This window comes from Spinacia oleracea, chromosome 2 (genome assembly GCF_020520425.1).
Source record: "Spinacia oleracea cultivar Varoflay chromosome 2, BTI_SOV_V1, whole genome shotgun sequence".
Taxonomy (NCBI): Eukaryota; Viridiplantae; Streptophyta; class Magnoliopsida; order Caryophyllales; family Amaranthaceae; genus Spinacia; species Spinacia oleracea.
The window spans coordinates 57,096,167-57,104,485 of NC_079488.1; the positions used below are offsets into that span (position 1 = coordinate 57,096,167).

Here is an 8,319-nt window from a genome sequence, read left to right on the forward strand (position 1 = left end):
CAATCAATACTACCACCCCAACTTCGATTGCAGATTCTCAGAAAGAGTACGTACCGTTAATTTTCGATACTATGAGATCCTAGAGTACAAAGAAACAAATGGCACTTACACAAGGATTAAATATAAGTGCGTCTGTGACCTGTGGAAGGAAGCATCAAATACCTTGAACCCTAGGGAAACGCTGCTCAATGTACCGAGTGACATTGATTTCAATAATTTCGATGCTAGTGTGGACAATGCAAACTACAATTGGAGGATTCAGTGTGGTGGCATGTAATGTCTTGGAATTCTCTAGCCATTTTCCTTCTGTTATTTCAATGCCATAGTTTTAGGTGTGTGATTGTTTTCTTTTCATCTTATGTATTGCTTGTTTGTATTTAAATGCCCTAGTGTGAAGTGTGATTTGGTGTGTTTGTCATCCTCCTTTAGGATTATGTTATTGTAATGTAAATGTGTGATTTGGTTTAATAACTATGATTGCTAAAATGAAGTATTTTTATTAAATATGTATAATGATAATTAGGTATTCAATAACGAACGACAAATAACACTAACAATTTTAAAGGTTCGACATGGTATAATTTCGTCGAGGTCATGGTCCATGATCACCCTCATTCCGTAGGCATATGGTACCCACTATTGAGTAAATTAGTACCAAACCAATGAAGGGACACATGTTTGGTACTGTGTATATTGCGATAGAGGTACCAAACGTTTTATTTTATCAAATATAAGGTTAGTGTAAGGTTAGCATAACGAAATATGGGTGTTTTTTGTCGGTCATCTAAATTTTAATAAATGGATAAGGTGGCAGTTATATGACGGTTAAAACAGGCGCTCTATAAATAACACTTCCTGTGAGGGTTATTTCCAAAAACTTTATTCTCTTCACAAAGCATATCATTCGAAAATGGAAATTCCACCAAATTATTACCCCAAAGTCTGTCCTAACCACCATTACCGTTTCGATTATACAGAACAACACAAAACTGCTCGCAAACACGATCTCATACAACAATTCGAGATCGACCTCGCGGAAAAGTATGGCTATGCGGTGGTTGAACCAGACCAACACGGATGTGCACAGTCCAACATCGTCGATATTTTTGCCGGAGATGCTAATATAATGGGTGTCATATGGTCTAAGATGGACAAGCCAACTAGGGCTAATTCAGTGTTCGCATGCAAGAAGTGGGCTATGGAATTGATCAATCAATACTACCGCCCCGACTTTGATTGGAAATTCTCCGAAAGAGTACGTACCCTTAATTTTCGATACTATGAGACCCTAGAGTACAAAGAAACAAATGGCACTTACACAAGGTTTAAATATAAGTGCGTCTGTGACCTGTGGAGGGAAGGGTCAAATTCCTTGAACCCTAGGGAACCGCTACTTAATGTACCGAGTGACATTGATTTCAATAATTTCGACACAAATGTGGGGAATGCAAACTACAGTTGGAGGATTCAGTGTGGTGGCATGTAATGTCGTGGAAGTCTGGCCATTTGCATACTATTATTTCAATGCCATAGTGTTAGCTGTGTGATTGTTTCATTTTTCTCAAATGTATTGCTTTAGTTTTTTTTTTAATTACCCTAGTGTGAAGTGTGATTTTGTGTGTTTTCTTTGATTTGGTTAGTGTGAATGTAAATGTGTGATTTGGTTAGCTTAAACATATGTTTATGTGTTGTATATGGCCATTTCTATTCTGTTATTGATTGGATTGATTCCAGATTACTCTAAAAACAATACACAAAATAACATTTTTCAATTTTCAAATTCAAATTAACGAGAAATAACCACAATAAAAACCCAACTACCGAACTTGATACCAAACGGGTGATATTTTACGTCTGATAATGTACCAAACCAAGGTATTGTACGTTTTTATAACAACCGATCTCATATTAGTATTCATTCGAGTCCGAAACATTTACAAGATGTATACCAAACTGTAACCCAGATAACATTCGATTAATAGATTTTGCTAATATGATTAATATTACCTTTTGCCGAAAAAAAAATAGGAGTTCATTTACAAAGAACCGTTCAGATTCATATTACCCAATGGTAACAACAAACCATCCATAAAATATGTATGCCCTTTTGGATTGTTTGGTATAGGCGACTATACAAAGTGGTATAGGCGATCATGATTAAATGTGGTTAATGTACGGTTAGTTATTGTGGTTCGCATAAGCATTGAGGATAACATATAAGTAACTGCATGATGTCGGTGATTGTGTACGTTCAACCCCAGTAGGAGCAAGACCGGATCCACATCCAAATGCGTTTAATAGGTAAGGATCCAGATCCGAGTCGTCCGATGGATTACAGGATGAATTATATAAAATTTAGAAATTCCTGCGGAAGTATCGAACTATTGTTAACCATTACTTCTCCAACCATTCATTTTACTCTTAATATCTCAATTCGTGTGCAAGTACTTATGTATCAAAAAAAACTAATGTGTTAAAATTGTATTTCGATACGAAATTACCAGCCTGTCAAACGGGTCGGACCTGTTTTAGTACTTGATATAACATTTTTATCCTTTATAACAATAAACACCGCTGAAACTAGTTATTGACTCAATTCATGAAAAATCGTAACCTGGTTTTATGCCACCTGTTCACAACCCCGATTGTCACCTAATTAAATTATAACCTATAAACCTAATGTTAATGACGATGATAAAGGTTAAAACTTGAGTAGTAGTCCTGATAGATCCCCGTTTCCGATACTGAATTTTAACTAACCCGATAATTATCCGATCCGAACTGTCTTTGTCTTAATGCAAATTTGATTATTTAGGTCACCGTGTTTGCGTACTATTTTGTCTTACTCTTAATCCAACTTTAGTAGCAACAATTACTAATGTTTGTTTGGTACATATCTGATCTTGTTTGGTACTCAATTTATGCTTGGTACCATGCAAAACCGGAACAAATTTCAGGTTGTCCCAAACTCGTACATTGTACCCCAACTTTTCTAATAACGGTACCAAACAACCTATTATGTACCACAACATGTACCAAACTCGTATTGTCGATCTTTAATGCACGATACAAAGCATACCACATAAATTACAAAACGTCAAATATTGGTAATACAACTCATAAACATACCTGCAAGCAATGTATCCCATCTCCTAGGAATAATGTGAGTATCAAAAGACAACAACTATGATTTAGTTCACGCGTTAATCACATTTCAAAAAATGACCAGATAAGTGTTCAATTGTTTTTCGGTTAAAACCCTAAACGTTAGCAGATGAAGCACGACCAAACATCAACGAACTGGGCAGTGGGTTGCAACGATTTGAGGAAGCAGCGGGCGGCAGGAGTTGAAATCTGAATTCAAGTGAGACAAAAACAGTGCCTTCCGAGCTACATTGATGTCCCCCTGTCCCAAAACAAGTTTGAAAAGACAACTGTAAGTTTATAGTGTGGGGGTATAGCACTTACAGTTACAGTAGTAGAAGACTTACCACTTGCATCGTCTTTGTAAATGCCCTTGCACTTTCCGGATAGCCATAAGCATTACTATTCCACACGCATGACTACAAAGCCAAACAAAACATATCAGTAAGACATAAGGTGGTTACTCGACGATGAAAAAGTAGCATAAACAGTACTTGTCGTTGTAGTCAGGGAAGCTAATGGAGTCCAAGGGCCAAGTATGCATTTGCTTCAACTTCCAAACAAGAGCTGCATTATAATGCGTGTCCCTCCAATGTAGAACGTACTCCACAGCTGCTATCTGGAATGAGGAGACCGTATTATGTTAGTACAATAAAATGATCGAGTGAACTCAATATTCTTAAACTCCCACCAAACCAGGTTAAGTAAAAACTACATATCACATGATTAGATACCAATTTTTTAACATCCCCAGAATGCTCGGAAGCAGGATTAGTATACATGCTGTCAATGAACCATATCTTCTGGTCTTTCAGTGCAAACGCAACACACCACCAATGTCCGTTGTCCACAACTGGAACATAGACCTGGACATGATAATTACAAATTCTTACAAATCGCATACCTGTGTGTCGTGGACAATTAATACACCAAAAACTAAAATAACAAATTGTACAAGGACGTTCCACAAAAAGAAGACAGATCCCGAAATGACCAAATAGAGAGCAATCATTCAACGTAAAAGGCATGTAGGAACTTATTTCCAAATCCTTAAAATACGGCCTCGTCAGTCAGTTATGAGTCCGAAAATAGTCAGACACATGTTGTTGGCATATATTACCATTACTATTATATGCGGAATGATTAAACCAGAGTAATCGGACATCTAAATATGGAGTAAAAAGACTAATTAGACTTACCACAGATATATCAGCTAACACAATCTTTTGGAGAGGGGTGGACCACTTCTTCAGCAGACCAGCATATGTTTCCCTCGTCTTTAATTTCTGATACTGTAAAGCACAACAACCAATAACTAAGCAACCTCGTACGCTTACTTTATTGATTTCATTAATGGTGAATATTAGGAAAACATACCGCAAATGAGGAGTCCAGCATGATTCTGCGAGAATTCGTTGGGTATTCCAGAGCCCATTCCCTGTTGTATATGTTTGCAACAGACCGAACGTACTGGGAATGCACGTACTCCCTAGGACGCACAACCGAGTAGCACATCATCCGATTTGCATCATTACCATCACACTCGATAAGCATGGCCCCCCTACAAACATAAAATACAGATACAAGTGATTATCATTACATAAATATACAACGTACATTAGTGTATACAACGTACTTTAGTGTTACATGAGTAAAAGTTGTAGAACGTACTGCTCTTTCCCTTTAGGATTGTATGACTCCACATAAGCTACTACGTCACTCTTAAGTTTTGTCATTCGAACTCGCATCTGCCGACTGGGTGTTTTCGGATTTGTTCTCGGAATCCTTAGGATCAATTTCTCCCGTGGTCGTTCTTGGTCATCAGGTTGGAGATTCTCATCAGTGGTCTTCCCTTCAGTGGGGTTATCTTGACTGGTGTTCTCTTCACTGTTCTTATCTTTAGAGGAGTTCTCTTGAGCGATGTTCTCCAAGGGCGATGCTGCAACCGTTCCTTGCACATGACCATTAGCCGGTCCCTCATCATCGTCATCATCCCTGTTATTCGGCCCCCCATCCTTGACGCCACCATCCTCCTTTTCCGGCTCCTCAACATTCTCCTCACCATTGTCTTCATCATCCTCTTCGTCTTCACCTACACCCAGCTGTCCCACCTTCTCCGATGACATTCCATCTGAAGGTGGCCCGTCACCAGCTTGAACCTGTCCGTGCTGATGTGTCTGGTCGACCGGCTGCTTGCTTATTTCTGGCTCAGTTCCTACTACACCAACATCATCAGCAGTGTGGACCAAAGGTACATCACCGTGGCTGACCGGGTCTAGGGGATTCATAACTGGCACACTCCCATGAGGGCCCACAAATACACGTCCCCCATCAGACGGTTGCAACTCCACATCGGAATCGTCATCGCTATCGAACTCTGTAAGCACCTTATTGACAGACTTGTCCACCGGCATAGCCACACCATCAACTTCTATCGTCAAATGATCGCTAGCATGATATGAACTCATTCCTCTTTCAATGACCCCTCCCCCACGGGATACGCCCAGGCGATCTTGCAATAATGGAGCAAGCTGCCCCATAACCTAAACAGAAAAAAGGTAAATTAATTCATAAACACAGACATGACTCCTCCAGACCTTGGTGAGTACTATTTTTGACTAGTTAAACATGTATTCCTATTTATCACTAACACCAAGATAAACTAGTGGAGACGATACCAAACAATCAATATTTGATAATTATCCCACTACGGAGAGTACCAAACAACATCAATATCATTCATATGGTACACCTAAAGACATTTATGAGTACTATTTGTAACTATTGAAACATTTATGGCTATTAATCACTAACATCAACATAAAATTGAGGAAAGCGTTTAACTTCCCATACCATCTCTGTGACCTCCTGAGCTAGGGTGCGTCTCCATTCTGAAAAAGTCATTTGTGCTACCATCTCAGCAACCTCTACTGCGGGAGACCGTCTACCCTCCCTGCCGTAAAGGGGATGAGGATCCCCGTACACAACATCAACAGTATGGAAAGATTATAAAAGGAATAGATTTCAATCAGTTTAGATAATACAAAATTTAATATGACAAATACGACCGACTAACAAACAGTTACCCACCGTAATCCTTCCATAATCTTCACTCACTTTCCTATCCCGATTCTTGGCCTCATCCACTTCCTCCTGTGTCCAGACTTTGAGCATGGGGAACTCATCCCATCTCACAGGATGCCTGTATAAATGGTCTAGGTAGAAAATCTGTAAAACAAATCCAATTTCACGTAAGGCACTGTAATATAAGACACGATACTAACACCACAACAATAACAGTATTAACCTTTTATATAATTTAAAACATTAAATATTTCAGTAAGATAGACGCACCAGCAAAAACAACACACAACCACCAGTCCCAGCGGCATACCCCTGATGGTCTATCTTCCGCTGACAGGCGTCTCCGTAGTCTAACAGCCATGTGTGACAAAACTCACACCAATTGTACAGTGATTCATTATTTGCCACGGAAACTGCACCTAGCAATTTTAAAGACATGTTACCCCCATCGGTAGAAGGACATAAAATCTGCCCCAGCAACACAATCATGAAATTTTCCATGAACGAGGCCCTATCACGCTGATTAGCCAGGGGCTTTATCTTTCCTTCACTGTCAACCGGCCCTGCCAATTCCTTTACAGATTTTGCTATGATTATTGTGCTCTTTGAGGTTGATGTATTCTTTTCACCATACTTGAGGCCCATCGCTTTAAGGGTGCCTGGAGGAAGATCAGACTCCTTCACTGGCACCGGAAGACCGCTGTTCTGGAATCCGAATACATATTCCCAATGGGAAGCAGTTATCGGCAACACATGGCCGTCCCCTCCAACAAGGTAACTGTTACCCCCATCCAACCGGGACATCAACCAGTAGCACAGCTGCCTAGGTAGCTTGGATATTTTCAAATCCAACATCCCCCCGAACCCCATTTTCCTAACGCAACTTCTCCTTGACTCACCAAAAGCAGCAATTATCTTTAAAAATGCATCCGTGCGACAGATAACGCTTGGTTGCTATACATAATAGTTTAAGTAAAAAATTCAAATTATCAACTGACAAAACCTAATCAAAATACACAATTCATCTTTAAATATAGGATCAATAGTACCTTCCGGCCACAATTAGCCCGCTGAGTAGCCACTACCACGCCGTGAAACTTCGCATACTCACCCCTAGACATAGGATGTTTGGGAATTGGTACCTAAATAAGATAATAACATTAGCATCAACTACGTAGAAAATGTTAGGTTATGATACATATGACAATTCATAAATCATGCGGAAAAACCATAAAGCCAGGAAAGCATATTATTTACACATAATCATTTAGCATAGAATAGATGCATAAATGTTGTAGCGTGCCTTCCCTAGCTGCGCCCGAACCGAACAAGAACAAGTCTTTAGGACTCCAAATGTCGTTCCTCCGTAGATAGTCCACAGTACGTCCGGATCCGCCTCAAGTTAGACCAACTAGAATCGCCCTTAAGGTGCTTAGGAAGTTTCGGCTATGTGTTTGCAAGTGTATGGCTGATTTTTATTTCAAAAACTTACCCTTTGAATACTTCAATCGTACCCATAAAATGTGACCCTAGGCACCTATTTATAGGGGTATGGAAAAGGAATTGTAATCCTACTAGGATGCGGATTTGCTAGTTAGAATCTTACTAGGACTCTAAATAACAAAATCAATCTATTAGGATTAGGATTTAATCTTTGCACGAATTCCAATAGGATTAGGATTCCCGCACAAACGTTGCACGAGCCGTGCACCCGCGCAAGCCTTGTGGCCCACGTCAGGCGCACATCGCTCGGCCCACGCTGCTGTGCTCTCGCGCGCGCGCGCCCTTGGCTGGGCCTGGCCTTGCGCTGGGCCTGGTCGAGGCGTGCGTTGGTGCGTGCGGCTCGCTGGGCGAAGGCTTGGCTTCGTGCTGGGCCTTCGTCTAGCGGGCCTCGTCCGATGCTAATTCGTACGATACGCTTCCGATTAAATTCCCGATTCCGGAATTCATTTCCGATACGAACAATATTTAATATTTCCGATTCCGGAATTAATTTCCGTTTCGAATAAATATTTAATATTTCCGTTTCCGGAATTATTTTCCGATTCCGATAATATTTCCGATTCGGACAATATTTCCGTTTCCGGCAAT

General features: G+C 40.2%; 1 long non-coding RNA gene across 1 annotated transcript; it reads right to left on the minus strand.

Moving 5' to 3' along the window:
- Positions 1-4,378: 4,378 nt before the first annotated feature.
- On the minus strand, positions 4,379-4,862 carry LOC130467195 (uncharacterized). Its single transcript, XR_008927343.1, has 3 exons — positions 4,816-4,862; positions 4,522-4,705; positions 4,379-4,436 (listed from the first exon to the last, which is right to left on the minus strand). It is a non-coding gene; the product is annotated as an uncharacterized lncRNA (long non-coding RNA).
- Between the last annotated feature and the right edge of the window lie 3,457 nt (positions 4,863-8,319).